This window comes from Brassica napus, chromosome C6 (assembly GCF_020379485.1).
Source record: "Brassica napus cultivar Da-Ae chromosome C6, Da-Ae, whole genome shotgun sequence".
Lineage (NCBI taxonomy): Eukaryota > Viridiplantae > Streptophyta > Magnoliopsida > Brassicales > Brassicaceae > Brassica > Brassica napus.
This window is the reverse complement of record NC_063449.1, coordinates 2,393,278-2,413,308: the sequence shown is the minus strand read 5'-3', so window position 1 is coordinate 2,413,308 and position 20,031 is coordinate 2,393,278. Positions and strand designations below refer to the sequence as shown.

General features: G+C 37.9%; 1 long non-coding RNA gene across 2 annotated transcripts; it reads right to left on the bottom strand.

Moving 5' to 3' along the window:
• Nucleotides 1–12,270: 12,270 nt before the first annotated feature.
• LOC125589033 lies at nt 12,271–14,233 on the bottom strand. Of its 2 annotated transcripts, none has more exons than XR_007325225.1 (3): nt 12,831–14,233; nt 12,658–12,747; nt 12,271–12,562 (listed from the first exon to the last, which is right to left on the bottom strand). It is a non-coding gene; the product is annotated as an uncharacterized LOC125589033 (long non-coding RNA). The 2 variants fall into 2 exon arrangements; XR_007325224.1 differs by having other exon boundaries at nt 12,917–14,228.
• Between the last annotated feature and the right edge of the window lie 5,798 nt (nt 14,234–20,031).

Genomic DNA, 20,031 nt, shown 5'->3' with positions numbered 1-20,031 from the left:
GCAAGTTTTTCAGATCTGGATTTGATATGCAGGTTTATCAGATCTGGAAGACTTCTTGGACGACTTACCTGTTAGTCGTCTGGAAGTCGTCTGGACTTCTTGGAAGTCTTCTGACAAAGTCGTCTGGACTTCCAGGAAGTCGTCTGGACTTCCAGGAAGTCGTCTGGACTACATGGAAGTCTTCTGACAAAGTCTCCCTTTCATAATAGATCTGAGCGTTTTGGTAAGTTCTTATGTCTGATTTTTCTACATTTGGTAACTTCTTGTTGTATAAAGTTCTTACTTTTTTTCCAAACTAAAACTCTCCAAACCCACTCTAATCTCTTTGACTTGAAAACACCAAACTTTATATGAATTTTCCAGTTTTGTCTCATGTCTTTCTTACTAATCTATCTTTTTTGCAGGTTTTTAATTAGATGGTACTCATCTTCCACTAATTTAAAGGTAGATCTATTATTTTTAGATATGTATTTTTGTGTGTTCTGTAAAGGTAGATTTATCTAATCTTTCACTCATTTTTTCTGTTTTTAAGCCATTTGAACGTTTTTGGATATGCAGGTTTTTCAGATCTGGATTTAATATGCAGGTTTTTCAGATCTGGAAGACTTCTGGGACGACTTACCTGTTAGTCGTCTGGAAGTCGTCTGGAAGTCGTCTGGACTTCTTGGAAGTCTTCTGACAAAGTCGTCTGGACTTCCTGTAAAGTCGTCTGGACTTCCTGTAAAGTCGTCTGGAAGTCGTCTGAACTTCCTAAAAGTCTTCTGACAAAGTCGTCTGAACTTCCTGGAAGTCGTCTGGACTTCTTAAAAGTCGTCTGGACTTCTTAAAAGTCGTGTGGTCTTGTCTACTCAAGTGGAATCCAAGCTTGTCTTTGTAGAGGAATGATCTATAATAGTTTTGTTTGTGGTCTGTTTTGTGAATTGCATGTCTACTCTTTTAGTTGTGAATTTTTTGTAAAATCAGTAATAATGTTTTCCAAGATGTATTAAATGTGCTAACAATGTGTTTACACATTTACAAATCAATGAAATAATAGACTTCAGTAGCCTTTTTCTTATCTTTGAATCTCTCATATGCAATAATAATCTCCAATGGCCTTTTTCTCATCTTAATAAACAAGAATGTTGGTAGCTTTATATTGACACAACATTTTATGAAGCATTTTAACCATTCTTCCAACTCATAACAATAGTCATCATTATTGTCTATAACAATAATACTTAAGAGATGGAAACAAACAATAGTAACTAGTCAAAGCATATCATATTTTATTATAAGTTTGCGTTGAAAAACTTAGTCAAATTTAGTAAAACTAAGGGAGAGAACATATTTTGTAAATATGAGTTTTACATATCTTTAAGTTACTTATCACTCTTAAAAATACAAGTTATTCAAAAACTAACGTAGAAGACTTAAAAACTAGCGGAGAAGACGCGGACGACTTCAATCTAAGTTGTCCAGACGACTAAACTATACGTCGTCTGGTCAACGCAGAGGTTATTTTTGCAATTGACTTTGAAATCTGTTATTTCAGACGACTGAAAAATAAGTCGTCTACTATTGTTTGGCTAAAAAAAAACTCCAAAAAGCTAGACGACTTACATTTCAGTCGTCATAGGTTAGTTTTGCATTTGACTGGATTATTTCAGAAGTTTGACTTTTCGGGACGACTTACATTTCAGTCGTCTAGTGAAAATTAAAATAATAATATTTTTTTAAAGTAGACGACTTACAGTTAAGTCGTCATAGGTTAGTTTTGCAATTGAAAAAAAAACTTCAAGATTTAATTATATACAGACGACTTATAATTCAGTCGTCCCCGAGACGACTGAAATGTAAGTCGTCCAGGATTTACGAGGTTTGACCAGAATCTCGGAAAAAAATCCTGGACGACTTACAAGTAAGTCGTCTCGTGGACGACTGAATTATAAGTCGTCTGTGTATAATTAAATTTTGAAGTTTTTTTTTCAATTGCAAAACTAACATATGACGACTTAACTGTAAGTCGTCTACTTTTAAAAAAATATTATTATTTTAATTTTCGCCAGACGACTGAAATGTAAATCGTCTGGGGAAGTCAAACTTCTGAAATTATCCAGTCAAATGCAAAACTAACCTATGACGACTGAAATGTAAGTCGTCTAGGTTCTTTGAATTTTTTTTTGAAACCAAACAAAAACATACGACTTAACTTTCAGTCGTCTCAGGTTACAGATTTCAAAGTCAATTGCAAAAATAACCTCTGCGTTGACCAGACGACTTCCAGGTAAGTTGTCTACAGCCAGACGACTTCCCAAGTAAGTCGTCTGACGAACAGATCTGGAAAAAAACTCGATGTCATACCTTAAATTGGTGAGATAAGTTCCTTAGCATACATAAGGCTTCTCCAAGCACACAGAATCACAAACGAAAGTAACCCACCCAGAATCGTTAGCTTCTATGACTATGAACCATAAAAAATTTAGAATCAAAATCTTGGGTTTTTTTAGCTCATTGTGGAGAGAAATTGAGAGATATGTTGTGTTTAGTTCACAAGAATGGAAAAAGAAGAAGGGTAAATCGATTTTGGGAGCATTAAGAGCTTCAAATTGGTTGTTCATGGTGGTTGTGGTATTGATGACAATGTCAATCTTGTAATTACTTGAAGATGATGAGGGTGAGAGAGTAAAAATGTCATTTTCGAAAAAAAAAGAAAAAAAAATTTGATGGCATTTTCGTAAATTATATAAACTTGTGGGGTGAATAGGGAAAAAACCAATTTTTTAAAAAAAAGGTTAGTTTTGTGTTTGACTTTAAGTTATAGGTCAATTCTGCGAAAAGCCCTAATTTCTTTTAGTAATAAAATAGTAAAAAAATAGATAATGTGTGAACATTTTGAGTTATTAACGTAACTAGGTCCGTGTCCGCGCCACGCGCGGATTATATTTTAAAATTTTCATTTTTTGTCCCAATATGTTAATTGTTTTATTTGGAATTCGTATTAAAATTTTAAAATGTTCCACATATCTGTTTTAACCTGTTTTGTCTCATTTTTCAGTCTTTTTGTGTTTTTGTTTGATTTAATTTGAAATATAAATTTTAATATTTTCCATTTACACACATTTTGTGTTATTATAAAGCAGATTTTCAATTTTGAATCCATACATTAATACGACTACCACACTAAATATGGGGAATGTAGTTTACCCACATTTCTATATGAAAACCTTGAATTACCTGGTATGTTATCTGAAAACTCAAATTATCTTGTATAACTATCATAATTTACCTAAAAAATCTCAAAACCAGAAATTAATTTAGAAATAGTTGAACTAAAACCAAATCTAATTTCATAAATACCTGTACATATCTTATATATTTAAAAAATATATGTTGAGACATCTAGTTTTTCAGGTTTATTATTTTAAAATAAAAATATCTGTAGTTGAAATATGAAATCTATATTTGTCTCATTTAACAGATTATGTGTTACTATAAAATTTATTTCACTTTTTAATCCAAAAATAACTAATATGACTAAAACTCTAAATACCGGACATATAGTTTAAACTTGTTATTAAATAACCAAAAACAAAATTAGTTTATAGAGAGACGGTAGAAAGAGATGGGATGAGAAAAGAGGATAGAAAATGGAATTTTGTTAGTTTGTGAATTTTCGTTTTTTTAGTTTTTTTTTTTGAACCACACTTATATTAAATGATCAGACCAAAGTTGGTGAAGCCATTAAGGCCAGTTCAACAGATAAAATCTGCTTTGCTAGCACATCAGCCTCTACATTTTTCTTCCTAGAAATCCAATTGAAAGAAATACACTCAAAAGATAAAGCAAGAGCTTGGATATCTATCAAGATCCCATAGAGACCAGTCAAGAACGTATCTTCTTTAAGCGCTTTCACTAGCACTGCGGAGTCTGATTCGCAACGTATTCTCGTGAATCCTAGTTCTTTACACTTCCATATTGCCTCTCTGAGAGCCAGGGCCTCAGCAGCTAACGGGGTCCTCACATGGTGAGCCGGTAATGAGAATGAGGATGTTCTGTTTTGTCCTTCCATCACCCATCCAAGTCCTGCAACGTTCAAAATTTCATTCCACGCAGCATCAGATTTTACGACAATACAGTTTGGGGAGGCTTGGGCTAACGTTGGGGGAACAGCCGGTAAAGGGCTGGAGATGGTTTGGCAGGTTCCCCATTCCCGGGCCAAATAGATGGCTTTTGAAAGCATTTCAGCTGCGGAGGTGAGTTTGTCGTTGAAAACCAGGTTGTTTCTTGCCGTCCAAATTCCCCAAAGGATCCAGGGCGCGAGTTGTCCTTCTACTCCCGTTGGCGGTAAGTTCTTCCTTGAGATGAGGTTGATCCATTGGTTCCTCAAAACTATAGATCCATTGTACTCAATACTTGGGAAAACAGGGGCCGAGGTCCAAACCTGTTTTGCGAAAGGACAGTGAAAGAACAAGTGATCTATAGTTTCCGGTAGGTTGCATCTCTTACACTTCCCATCAACATTTATCTGTCGCGCTCTAAGTGCTTCCCCTGCTGGGATTGCTCCATGAAGTGCCTTCCATACAAAGAGCTTTGTCTTTGGTGATGTTTTGAGCGTCCAAACTGCTTTCTTCCAGTCAAAGGACTGATCTGCTATCGAGGTATCCATCGGATCTGTTCTGGTTGAGAGGGCAGTTGCGTAGCCTGACTTGGTAGTGTAGCTTCCTGATTTTGCTCCAAGCCAAGACAGCTTGTCCGGCGCTCCCGTGACACTCGGTTTAATCGCTAGAATTTTCGTTCCTCCATAGGTAGCACCCGTCGTATCATGTCGACGTTCCACTCCCTGCTGTTTGGGAGAAAGAAGTCAGAGGCAGTGAGATTTAGGTACTGTAGTGGGGCCGGTCCCATTGGGCTCTCTTGTGTTTCGCAACTGAGCCACGGTTTTGTCCATATGTTGATACTTTCACCATTGCCTACTTCCCAACTCGCATTGCTCATTACAATATCTCGGCCTATCAAGACCCCTCTCCATCCATGAGAGATGTCTCTTTTAAAATCAACAGCGAGGAAAGGTTCGTTGGGACAGTATTTGCCGAGCAGGATGCGTCCTATGAGCTTGTCCGGGTTGTTGATTATCCGCCATGCTAGTTTGGCCAAGTATGCCTCATTGAAGCTCTGTATATCTCTGAAGTCGAGACCACCCTGATCCTTGGGACGAATGAGCTTATTCCAGGCGATCCATGACATCTTCTTGCGCCCCATGCTATCATCCCACCAGAACCGGGTGAGCGTTGACTGAATTCTTTTGCACAAAGAAACTGGTAGTTGGAAACAGGACATCGCGTGCGATGGAACAGGAGATAGAACACTCTTGAGCATGGTCATCTTCCCTGCTGTAGATAGGAATCTGTTGGACCACCCCTTTGCCTTTTGCTTGATCCGATCAACAATGGAAGAAAACAGATCGCATTTCTTTCTACTGAAGTGTTCCGGCAAACCGAGATACTTTCCAACCCCACCTTCTTTTTGTATCGACATTGTATCATGAACAACTGTCTTCAGTGCCGTTGGCGTCTTTCGGGAGAAGGTAATAGAAGACTTGTCTGAATTGATCGACTGTCCCGAAGCCTCCTCGTAAAGCTTGAGAATTTTTGTGAGTGCCTCGGCACTGTCCTTGCTGGCTCGTAGGAAGAACATTGTGTCGTCCGCGAATAGAAGATGGTTGATCCGAGGAGTCCCTCGAGACACTTTGATCCCTTTAAGGGATCCTTCTTCTTGTGCTTTGCTACATAAGCCCGAGAGAACCTCACTACATAGTATGAATATGTAAGGTGAGAGTGGGTCTCCTTGACGGATCCCCCGGCTCGGTATGACTCTTCCTCTAGGTGAACCGTTAATGAGGAAGGAGTACGTAACAGTGGATACACATTGTATGATCCATGAGATCCATTTGGGATGGAAGCCTAGTCTCTGAAAAACCAATCTTATAAACTCCCATTCAAGGCGGTCATAAGCTTTACTCATGTCGGTTTTAACCGCCATGGCACATCTCTTCTCCGCATCAGAGTTCTTGAGATAGTGTAAAACCTCGTGGGTGATCAGGACATTGTCCGATATCATTCGTCCCGGTACAAATGCAGACTGGTTCTCGGAGAATATGTTTGAGAGGAGTGGCTGGAGTCTCTTCGTAAGGATCTTGGATATAATCTTGTAGTAGACATTGCAAAGTGCAATAGGTCTATACTCCGTGACTTGCTGCGGGCTAGGCACTTTCGGTATGAGCCTAATATACGTCTCATTGATCCTCTCGGGGAGTCTGTCTGTGATGAAGAAATCCTGGATCTCTCTCACTATCTCAGGGCCGACGGTGTCCCAATTGGTATGGTAGAAGCTCGCTGAGAATCCGTCTGGTCCCGGTGCTTTGTCGGCATGAATAGAGAATAGGGCCTCTTTGATCTCCGCAGCTTTTGGGACTGTAATTAGCTGCTCGTTCATTTCTGCGCTCACCATTGGTGATAGAGCACGCATTACGGTTTCCTCTCTGTTGCCATCAATAGTCTTGAATAGCTCATGAAAATACTCAACGATCACTCTCCCTATCTGATCTTCTTGGTAGACCATGGTGCCCTCTGCATCTTCAATCACCGTGAATGCATTTGCTCGTTTCCGGTTCTTTGCTGTGGCGTGGAAGAAGCCGGTATTGCGGTCTCCGAGACTGAGCCACAGTAGTCGACTTCTTTGTCTCCAATATTCCTCCTCTGAGTTATATGCATCGTTTAGTTCGTTGGAGACCCTCGAGATGAGCTCAGTGTCGTTTGTCGGGTCACTCAAGGCTGCCTCCAGTTCAAAGCGTTTCTGCTCAATCTGCTCTCTGCTATTTTTATACTGCTGTTTGCTCCATTGAATCAGTGCAGTTCGTACCTCTTTGATTCTGTCATTGACAGATGAGTATGGGGCACTATCCCAGGCTTGTTTAATTAGAGCTTTAGCCTCTGGGTTGTTCTTGAGTCTCCTATCATATCTAAAGAGGCCGCGTCTTTTCTTTTTATCAGGCTCGAAGAATGACAGTATGGGCTTATGATCGGAGCCTTCGTACGTCAAATATTGTGATCGTGCGTTCGGAAAGAGCTCCGCCCAGTTACTATTTGCCGCTGCACGGTCCAGTCGACACCGCACAAGATAATCTCCTCTCTTTCCTCGCCAAGACAGACAGTCTCCCGAATGGCACAAATCATAGAGGTCCCCCTCGGAATAGAACGTTCTCATGTCCGTGAAGGACCCCTCAGTCCTGGCCGGACCTCCCACTTTTTCTGCATTGTTCAGCAAATCGTTGAAATCTCCCGTCAAGAACCAAGGAGCGTCTCTTCTTGTACTCTGCTCTATTAGCCTAGCCCATAGGGTTCTTCTTTTCGGTATATCAGTATCAGCATAGATGAAAGAAGCGAAAAAATGTTTTCCTTCAAATTCAATAGAGGCATCAATACAGTTTGCCGAGGAGCTTAGAATTTGAAGTTTGATTTCCTGTTTCCAGAAGAGAGCAAGGCCACCAGCTCCGTGACCAGTTGGCGATATCAAGAGTGAGTTCTCGTACTGTAACGAGTCTGTTTTCTTCTTGACGAAGCTGTCGGGATTTTTTGTTTCCATGAGGAAAAGAATGTCCGGAGAGATGTCTCTCTTCATCTCTTTTAGACGTCGAACTGTCCGGGGATTCCCCAACCCCTGACAGTTCCAGCTCGCTACTGTAGTTTACCCACATTTCTATATGAAAACCTTGAATTACCTTGTATGTTATCTGAAAACTCAAATTATCTTGTATAACTATCATAATTTACCTAAAAAATCTCAAAACCAGAAATTAATTTAGAAATAGTTGAACTAAAACCAAATCTAATTTCATAAATACCTGTACATATCTTATATATTTAAAAAATATATGTTGAGACATCTAGTTTTTCAGGTTTATTATTTTAAAATAAAAATATCTGTAGTTGAAATATGAAATCTATATTTGTCTCATTTAACAGATTATGTGTTACTATAAAATTTATTTCACTTTTTAATCCAAAAATAACTAATATGACTAAAACTCTAAATACCGGACATATAGTTTAAACTTGTTATTAAATAACCAAAAACAAAATTAGTTTATAGAGAGACGGTAGAAAGAGATGGGATGAGAAAAGAGGATAGAAAATGGAATTTTGTTAGTTTGTGAATTTTGGTTTTTTTAGTTATTAGGTTCAATTTCTATTTAATCTCTGCTTTGTTTTTTTCCTTCTTATTTTCCCTCACATTCATTCTTTACTTATTTGGTGTGATGTAGAACTCATTTTAGGTGCTAAAGGTCGCAACTTCAATTTTCTGAATATCTTCCCCTTTCCTTGCCCTTTCTTATTTTTTCTTAATTGATCACGGAAAGGTGATAGTTCATCAGCTTGTAACTGCTCTGACAGGTTAGTTTATTCATGTGAGCATCTAGTTTTTTTTCCTTTTAAAAACAAAGAAATATATATGTAACACATGTTTACAAATCTTAATACAATGATAATATCCAATATCTCTCCTTCGGAACTTCATTGTAAAAGAAAAAAATAAAACAAAAATTCTTTGACGATCCCATGAAGACTAATCCTCCCACATGTGCTTAGTTAGCACAATAAACAATGAAAGATGAATGATATATGATATATAATCTTAACACTCTCTGCTATTGTACCCAGGGCCGGCCTATCGCGGAAGCAGGAGAAGCGACCGCTTAGGGCCCACTTAAAATTTTGTTTTGTTTCGTATGAAATTATCATATATTTTTCATAACAGTTACCCGTGCTTATAGATTTTCTTTTGGGTCAGAATCTCTGTTTATAGTTTAAGCGTGACATTTTGCGGTTTAACTTCTTGAAGTAAAACAAACAGTATTCGTCAACTTCCAACCTTTGAAAAACTGAAACTGCTCGTAAAAATAAACGGAAATCTTTGAAACTGCAGTATTAAACCTGTAAGACCCGATCCCGGCCGACTAGGCCGCGGTCGATGCCTCACGTCGCTCAGTCCATACCCGGACCGAACCTCTATAAATTTTGCCCTTTATTTAAAATATCGCCAATTGGTGAGGGCTAACTCAGATCCTAACTCAAGACTACCTTTGTCATTCCCTAGCTAGATCTTTTTAACTTATGCACAGCGGAATAGTATCTACTTAACCATTGGTCTAAAACCAATCTAACACTTGTCTGGTCAGATCACCTCAGCTACTGGTCAGTAAACACAACTGCCAGCTAGCTCCAAGGTCAATCCTGAACCTAGACCAAGTCATACAATCAGAGGTTCTGTTCCCCTAAGCCATTCAATCTAGATATATGCAACATTGACAGATCATACCTTTGCCACATTCCCGTATGCTTTGTAGAATATAATACCTAGTCCTCTCATGGACTAATCATACCAAGTCCTCTCATGGACTAACCAGATTAAGTCCTCACAAAGACTAACAATGCCCATCAGATCCTGAGTCAATCAACCAACCACTCCACATGACTCAGAACTGATGAGTCTTCATACTTCCTAATCAGTCATGGAACCATGTCCCACTGAACCTGATTAGTGTTGCTCTTACCACCGGTGCATCCTTTGATCAATCAGATCAGACACCTTGATCCATCATCCAAGGATCAGGTCGTCCATCCTTGCCCATGATCAGATCACACACGGCCTGCCTTACCAACACCAAGGTTGATAACCAGTAATTCCTTATGATCAATATCATAAGTGACAGTATGTTCCAGCACACAAACATATGATCAGATATCCTAACACACGGATCTGACCCCAATATGCCCTCAGGTGCAATTTCGACCCCAAGCAAACCTGCTCCAAAAATCAATTAAAATTCATGAAAATTCATGATAAATCATAACTAAGAGAATGATCCAATCAGATTTCCCAGAACCGGCCTCCATCCCATAGATCGCAGCCAAGATCAGCCAAACCGGCCCAAGGGACCATCTCTAAATCAATCCCTAAAAACTCATTAGGATTCATGATAATTCATGATAAATCTTAACTAAGAGAATGGTCAAGTCAGAATTCCAAGAACCGATCTCGTTCCTATGGATCTCGACCTAGAACAGCCCCACCGGCCACCTTGACCATCTCGAAATCAATAAGATAAAAATCCCCAAATACCATGATAATTCATGATAATTCACCACTAAGAGGATTCCAAAGTCAGATCGCCATAAATCCATCAGGAAGTAGGAGATCCGGACTTAGCTGCCAAACCAAGGCCATGGAGGGTTCTTCTGAACCGGCCAAGCCATGGTTCAGTGCTACTATGTCTAATCATCAATCTCAATCATAAGAAGAAGAAATAATATGATTAATAATCATAAAACAGAGTAAGGTGTAACTGCAGGACCAGATCAGCCCATAGTGTACCAGACTATGTCCAATGGTCTGCAGTCCCCACCTGTTACCTCATCAGGGGCGTCCATGCTCCTCCTAGCATGCCTTCATCAAACCCTTATCACATACTTCCAGTATTGATAAGATCTAACCATGGTTCGTGCCCATCACTCCTTCCATGCAACTTCCATGAAACCAGTTTCTATACTGCATCCATCTTCAAGGCTGTTCATGCCTTTGAGAGTGGAGTCAAGTCTTTCCCCTTCTCTCCTAACCAATTGAGTGTGTTCCCCAGACACATAGGAAGCCTTAGACATGATCATCCATGATCAATCACCATCCAAAGGTCGTGCATCACTTCCCTCTTTGTTCCCCATGAAACTGCTTTCCACACCAATCTCCCTTTAAGGCTGCATTGGCCCTTGGGAATGGATTCCGGCCAACTCCCTCCTTTCCTCACCATTTGCGTGTGTTCACAGGATCCAGATAAGGCTTTGGGTGTTGTCAACAATGATCAAAACCGTTCAGAGGGTCGTTCTCAACTTCTCCCTTGATCTGCCCCAAAACAGCCTCTTTATGGCCTTCACACCACCATGGGTCTTGGATTGGGAATCCGACCAACTCTCTGTATTTTTCTCTGGATTCTTTGTGTTTCAGGGTGTAGAAGGAAGCCCTGGTGTGCCTGCAAAGGCACGGACTTGCCTTCCTTATATAGGAGAAGGGGTGGTTACTTCTTAATCATTGCATCCCTTCGGTATCATTTCTGGCCATTGATTTAATCAATGGTACAGATTGCACCCTTTCGCCTATGACAGTTACCACACGCCCTGGAACTGCCAATCCACTCCTGGACAAGGCCAAACAAGGCCCAGACTGATTGCCCACGCCCATGACCCAACCACAAGAGCCCTCCAGCCCATTGGTACACATGGGTCATCCACATGGCCTGGCCACTGTCCAGACCCGGCCCAACTGCCCAACACCTGAACACTCAGTCCAGCTGAGTTGAGCTGATCCCCAGCTGATCCAGCTGAGTGAGCTAGACCATCCAGCTCAGGGAGCTGACCTACACTTCAGTGAGCTACACCGAGCTGCACTACACTTCACCTAGCTGGTCGAGCTTGCTTACTGCATCGCCCAGCTGTTATACACTGTGTCCAGCTTGCTTCCTTTATCTTCTTCAATCCTTCTAAGTCCCTTGGTCAATTTCCAGACCTAGACTTAGTTTCCCCATGATCCATTCTGATCACTCACTTCATCGAGCTTCACCTGGATCTTGTCCAGATACCAGCTCGCTTGTCCAGCTCCTTTGAGCTTGTCTCTTTCTTGGATTAGCTATGTCTTAGCTTCCTGATGCCCTTAACCTTACCTTCAGGCCATGATATACTTGTCTTTAGGTCATATGACCTGACTGGTGCGTTTCCTCATACCGCAGTCCGTCCAGACGATCCTATCCAGGATCGGGGACATGACAAAACCGCTCCTCACAAACCTGTGAAAACAAACAGATTATCGCAATGTCTCTCAGATGTGTGGAGCACCAGAGAAACTGGGTAGAAACTTGATGATATGTAAAGAATGGTGAACTATGACTTGAAAAGGTGACTGGATTCTTACCTTCTCAACTATCTGTTCCATTTGAGCAGCCCTCAGAATTACATCCTCTAGGCATATATCTCTTTAAAAGTTTCAACAGGGAAACATGAGCAACTATAGTAAAAAATACATTACCACAATCTGGAAGATTAGCATCTTCTTGATGACACTCACTAAAGAACAAAGGAAAAAAAGAGATAGACTTCAAAGCATTTTAGATGGGACTTACTTCTCTCGAGAGAGTGGGAAAACAATATTTGACTAAGAACCATTTGTCTAGCTTCTCTAAGCAAATGTTTCAATCAGAAAATATATTAGTTCCAAACTTGTAAAAGAAATTAACTAATAGTCAGTCACAATGCAAACTTTTCAGCATCATCTGGTGATCATAGAATATTTGGGTTCTGTTGATTGACATTCTTCCCCTGCTAGTCAGGTTGGTTCAGGATGAGATAAAAATCCAACTTTTCCCAATTAAAAAAGAAATTAAAACTGACATAAGTAAAGGTAATAAATAGTTACAGCGCCATGTCGAGATACCAACTTGTGCAATTGTATGTCTAATATCTTCTTGTTCAGAACCAGCCTACACAGAAGAAGTAGAAGAGGAAGATCAATAAAAAATTAGTTTTGCAAAAATCGTAACTCAAATAAGAACTTTCAGGTGCTTGATCCAGTCACCTGAATAATTATCTTTTTGGAAAGGATGTCTTTCCACGATAGTACAGTTCCTCAAGAGCACCAGACATGCTTACTAACTTGAAAAGTCTCCTGCAAACCAAAAAGAATTAAGAGCGTTCATAATCCAAAAAGAGTATATCTCAGGCTAACCAAAAAAAGAATTCATCACATACTTGTCATCAGGAACAGAAACTCCACACTCTGCATCATTAGCAAAGAAAGAGTGAGAAACATGAGTAAGATCATCATGAAACCATACATTTTAACCAATTAAACTACAGATTAGTGCAAGTTGCTCTCTGGGAATGAGCTTGACTGAGAGAAACATTGGATCATGCATGCTGCTGCTAAATCAGCTTTGACTTCTTCATGCCGATGCTTGAATTCTGGGAGAAAGAGAAACATGTTCAGTACCAACATTAAAGGAGTCAACAACATAAGCTCACGACTGGCATCGTGAAGCAAGGGATATTGTAATATATAAATATATACTGTCAGATACTAACTCAGGACTGGAATGAATACAAATGGTGATAGTACTTGGATTTTCCTTGTTAACCTCAAGATTGACTTACGCAAGATTTCAGATATTCACCGAGTTGAAACTTTGATGTTGATAAGTTAAGAGTAGAAATTTGCCATATAAATTTTCTCGTGAAGCAAGCTGAGTCTTTAGTTTCTTATCTTCAATTACTACAGAACAGGAAGAAACAATCAACATTTGTCCAAAAAAAAAAAAAAAAGAAGAAGAAACAATCCGCGTATGCATTTCCCAACTAAAAGCCACAAGCATTAACATTATGTAAATACCTCTAAATTATTTCCTTTTCCTGAAAAATATTTCTTCCCTTAGCCTCCAACTCAAACTCGATCTCCTGCATACAAATTTAAAGCCAAGTTCTCAACTCTACTGAAACCCACAAACCAATATAGTGTTTTTAGATTCTAACCAACGAAGGAGGTACCTACTGACCTTCTCCATGAGATTGCTACCTTCTGAAGCGGCATCCATCTCGATCCTTGCAAGTCCTCCTTATAACCTAAACAAATTAAATATAGTGTCAGATCAGAATAGTATTCCGGAAGTTATTCTATACCTAATGCGAGATCCAAATAAAAATCGATGACAAAGAGCATAAGAATAAGCTAGCGAAAGGAAAACAAATCTCAAGCTCTATAAGTCAAAAACCTAAGCGTGAGAAAAACTGAGAATTAGATTCGGCCATCACTCGATTTATATATTAAGGGTCATAACGTTAATCAATTAATTTATGCAATTAACTGTATAAGAAGCGGTTATGAATTCGCAGGGAAGGAAACCAAGAGATTCATCGGGAAGGAGATGAAGAGAACGGTGGTGAAAGAATAAATTGATGTGGCAGTATAGTACTCCCTCATTCGTTGATTTTATTTGCTGAGGTGGACGCCTTCTCTTTTGACTATATTCCCTTTTAAGTACTTGTTTAATTAGTGAAAAACATCTGTACCCACAAAATGATTGGAAATAGACCCGAAAATCAAGGTTGTGAACCATAAAATGTTCATTCGTACTGATTTGATTTTTTAGATGCATTAAACTGCCTCAAATGTTCGTGTTATACAAAGACACGTTGATATTTCAACTGCCTCAAATGTTCGTGTTATACAAAAACATGTTGATAATTGATATTTAGATGCAGTTATTGAGTGACGGTTTTGATTTTGATGCTATCCCGATTATTATGCAACTAAAGTAGTGGTTACATCCATAATATATATTTTGATGCAGTTAGTATTTTATTAAGTATGTATTGTTGAAAATAATTGTTGGACTATAATAAAAATTGGAAATTTGTATTCATATAATTGTAATATATATATTGGTGGAAGAATTGTTTATTCGTCTTTTGTAAAATAGCGGTCGGTAGCAGGTGGAGAAGAGAGATAAAGCTAAAGGGTGGTGACGATCTCCGAGATCTGTTCGGGAAAGTTCTCACTCTGGTACCGCACAGATGTGTAGAGATGGGCGGCAAGGAGGGATATGCCATGTCGAGGGGTACAGGTGCCGAAGTCGTCCAAGAAGGAACATCCTGTGGCTCCGGTGGAGTGTCCGGTGGGTCAGGAGGTTCTGGCGGTTTAGCAGGGTCGGGAAGCTCCCAAGAAAACAGATTTGTAGATTTCGGAACAAGCAATTTCGAAGTTGAACCCTTCACCTTCAGACTTGAACCAGTGGTAGCAATATTGGAAGAAAGGTTTCTCACCGGAGACATAGATCTTTCAGGAGCACAGCCGGACGAGAAACACAGTCTTCTAAGTTGTAGAAGGTCTTAACCTTTTGGTGAGAGGATTCTTCGGGTAAACCCAGCAGGAGTCCCGAGAGTGAGAAGCTATAGGAGAGAAGAATAACGGAGAGGGTGAGGCACAAAACGTCCATGCTAGATCGGAGTTGAAGCTTTGTGTTGATGGTGGTCACCTTGGAATTCGTATCTGAGAGAAAACACTAGGGCCAACTCAACCTTAGCAGGACGAACAGTGCATTTTTACAAAATTATAATCCTTTATAAATTTGGATTTCAGGATATTGTTAAAAGTACAACTCGACAATTTATAGATCTTTATAAAAGAAAAACAATTTAGCTGTTGAGGGTGGTGTCTATTACTTGCAGTGTTGAGATGTCTATCTTTAGACCATGATTAAAAGTTAACTTCATATTTTTATTTCGTATTGCAGTTAGGTAGCAATGAATTTTGAAATAGGAGAAGACACAAGATGAAGAAGAACAACAAGTGGAAGCTGATATCGAAGTCGGTGACGGTGATACAGAAAGACAAAGTTCAAAAATCAATGAAATAAACTAATTTATAAATCTTTATAAACTGAAACTATTAGTTTTAAAATTATAAGTCTTTATAAATCTGTTATTGTTTTATAAATTGATAAAACTAATTGATGTGTATGAACCTTTATAATAGGATCAGATAGAGGAAAAAGAAGAACAACATGTAAAAGGTGGTACAGAAGTTGTTGACAATGGTAAAGCAAGTGAAACCTCAAAAAACGATGAAGTAAGCTTATTTATAAAGTTTTATAAATTGATAATCTTTTCAAATGTTTATTAAAGCTTAGGTAACTTTTCTTATCGAAATTGAAGGATGAAGAAGTAAATGAAGATGCATCCAAAGATTCCGAGAAAGTTAAAGAGAAGAAAAAAGGACCAGCTTACTTCATCGTTTGGCTCAGATACCTTACTCGCATTGTACTGAATATTCTATTTTTTTTAATTTTATAGCTTAACAATTGTTTTTATATTAATGTGGTTTGTTTAAAATTTTCTATCAAACAAATATTTTTATATTTTCTCATTTTAATTAGTGTAATTTATTTTTATTGTGTTTATTTGATTAACAAAATTACAACCTTATTATCTTAAGTGATTGCCCAATTTCTTCAACACGGAAATTGAAACATGAGTAATGTATATTCTTTTTTTTTGCTTCATGTGGTTTATAATGTTTTTTTTTTTAAGATGTGAACATGGTATGTGTTTTTATTTATTACATTGTATCTCTTTATTCATTGAAAACTTAAATTGGGTGTTATCTAGATATTTGATTGGATACAGTAGCTTAGATTTACGTTTTTATAATTTTGTTTTACAATCTTTTAGTTGTCTTGATATTCATATAAAATTATTATTTATTACTTTTCCAACTATTTTTGAATCTTACTTGTTTTTTTTTCTTTTAATAATTTCTGGTTAATACTTTTAATTTGAATTTTTTGAAAAACTTGAGTTTATACATGAAAAAGAAAAAAAAATCTCTAAGATACACTATTTTTCTTCTTGATTTTTTTGCAACTTGGTTTGATACAACGTAAAAGCAATATTTTGTTGTTATTATGTATTATGGATTATTTTATGTACGTAATTCAATAAAAAAATTGTTATATTTGTTATATTTGTTAAGATTTGAAAGAAGATTTGTGAGAATGTGTTGTATATTTCTTATTGCTTACACCACTATATATATAGTGGTTCATACAAGGTGGAGTCAAATGGAGAATTAATTACAAAGATACTCTACATAATGACATGGTCAAACTCATAAAGACTAAGGTTGAATGAGTCTTCCATGTGGCTGGATGTAAACCCCCAATGAACTCTAGTCTTGAACTTGTATGGTCTAGGTTATGGGCCATCCACTTCATGATTCATAACACTCCCCCTTGGATGCCATAACCATATAGGGTTTGTAACATGTTAATGTTGCCTCATTAAAACCTCTCCCGGAAAACCCAAAACCCAATGTGGTAAAAAGGGAAACCAGAGAAAGGAAAAAGAGTACAACACACATTACTCCCCCTGATTTGGACATCACTGAAGGTCCTTGAGTCTACGCGTGCCAATCTTGTTGCGTGAACTTCCTGAATGTGCAAGAGGGCAATGATTTGGTGAAGAGGTCGGCTGAGTTTTCACTAGACCGGATCTGAAGGACGTTGACCTCTCCAGCTTTCTGCAACTCATGGGTAAAGAAGAACTTGGGTAGAATATGTTTGGTTCGGTCACCTTTGATATACCCGTCTTTGAGTTGAGCAATGCAAGCTGCATTATCTTCATATATGATGGTCGGACCCGTTGGGTCGCATATGGACGCATAATGTGGTCCTATACCTTTGTTCAAAGATGAACTTCGATCTTATAGCTTATCTTTATGATAGCTTATTCATTCATACCACAGCTTGGTTGGTTCATGCTGAGAATTCGACCAACCATAAGTATTACCAAAATTTGGCTAATTTGTGGTGATGGTCTATGACTTTTTCTAAGGTTTAATGAATAACCTTTTAACATATCTTAGGCTGGTTAGTATAAAACACAAGGAATTTAAAATTCCTCTATGGACTGATTTGAATTGTTCTTATAGAACTCTTCACTTGCTTACATGTAGTAATTTAATTCAGTCCATGAACAGCTTTAGGAAAATGCTGTTCAAGAGAACTTCTTTTCTCATCTTTTGATTCTGAGCTCAATACCGTTTGGTAAACCTTTTGGTACCAATAATATTATCATCATCATCATCCAGTGAGTCATATATAGCATACTACATCTTTTTAATTTCTTCCAGACATCATATGTACTGAAATATGTAGTAGTATCCACCACATTGGATTATATAGACCTTTCCCGGTCTGTCTCACAATTTATCCTTCTTTCAGGATTTATATATTCACTGGGCATCATATGGCGTTTACATATTCATGGCCAATACAATACGCCTTTTATATATCACTTTAAACCCCACGTTTCTTTCATTATTCATTATGAGTACTCTTGTGTGGGTTTATGATCCTCGATACATATCTTTGTATTCATGTGCTACATACTTGCGCATTTTCTATGAATGTATGTGTCGACACACTTATATATATATATATATATATATATATATATACACATATAGTCCCTTTTAGTTCCAGACATGGTATAAATCAATTTGAGATTTCATTATCTAGGACCTTAATAACCTTATAACTTGGCGTCCCAAGCTATATGGTATGGTACCTAGTTGTTCAGCTGGCCAGCCTTATATCTCAATGTCTGGAATGATTTCCTTTAATAAAACTCGGATTTTATCTCATGCACCTTTCTTTCTTTCCGAGGTTCCTTAGAATTTATGGAATTTTATTTGGAACATTTATTTGATCTATCTTATATAGACTTTGTAGCAACTTGATTGTGTCTTTAAGACATCAAAACCGTGTGGTGCTAAGCTGGGATGACATAGTCATTCTTTCTCTCGGGTCAATGTGTCTGGCATTTTATTTTGCTTTCATTGTAGCATATGGACGTTTATAAATTATTTTCTAATCCGAGGATCTTTGCCACGACATTGATGGTTGATACTAGATGGTAGGTACCATTCTTTATCATTCTTTATACCAGCTTATTACTTTTTTCCTTTCATTGTTGGATATTCGGATTCATAAACCTTATGTAATCCTTGTTCCTTGGCGTATAATTAGATTACCTATTTTGGCTCAAGGTTTCTTTTAAACTTATGGAGAAAGTATATTCATAATATATATCCAACATATATTCCCAATCCTCTTTATGAGATTCTAAGATCACATGATCTTAGATGGCACATATATTTGTGGTGGATTCTTTCATAATATCTTAAGATGATATATGTCTGGACTCATGACCCGTATCAGTCTGAGGTGGGAATATCTATGATCACTTATATGGCCTGATATAATTACTATGGCCTGATGCAGGTTCATTCTTTTATAACTCATGGTGTCCCCAAGCATATGGACTTTTAAAATTTGAACCTTATAGGTAATGGTCTTTATATCAAATTCAACCAATATGTAATATGGTTGTGGACCATGTTTCACGGATTTTAGTATGGTCATGTATCATGGGATTTGTCCTCACTCCCCCCTCATGAACATACTCTAATTCGTGGTGCTTGGGACAATAAATTCCCTTGTGCATAGATATATTGCACACACGTGAGATCTTATGGGAAAATACTTGTGCCCTTTTAAATATTTGCATCATAATCCAAATGGCTAAGTATGGTAATACCATCTAAGTGATAAATTTCGTGGGTTAATCAAACATGATTGCCCTGGCTATTTGTCTAATATCATATTGATCACTAGATCAATAGAGAATGTAGTCTCGACCACTTAGGCGATTTTAATTTAGGTACTCTTATTCCCTTTTGTCCATTGTTGGAAACCATTTTCTCTTCTTAATTCAATGGACCTTATAAGGTGAATATAATGCCATTTAGGCAAAGCCTTGGTCGAGCTTCTTTTCCTTTCTTTCAAGGAATGTCCAGTTGAGTTCAAGAGTATTTTATAACTGAGTCTGGATGGCAGAGCATGTCGTGCCATTTGTCAAAAGCTTCTTTGAACTCTTTGGAAAAGTGAGTTGGGATATTAATCCTCAATCATATTTATCTTTGCACAATAAAGACATATAGATATAGTTTCTTATCAAACAACAGTTTGAATAAGATAATGATCATGAACTCAAAGCAATTCATTTTATTAATGAAGTCGTGTATAAAGCAAAGTATCAAAGCAATTCATGAAACATAAACTCAAGAAACATGAAAATGAGAATGTCAAAAGACAATTATATAATATGGCCTTCACAATGCATGTGTTGCCATATGGCGCTCAACTTCAGCTTCATCAGCTATAAGAGGCCTCATCTCATTATTCTTTAGCTCAATGTATCTTTTCTGAAGCTTGTCAAATCTGTTGATGGTATCTTTTATTTTCTGCTTTCTTTGTTCAGAAGCCAAAAGATATGACAAAAGGTCATTATAAGTGGTGAACTTCTTAGCCGTGTGTAACAACATCACATCCTTTGG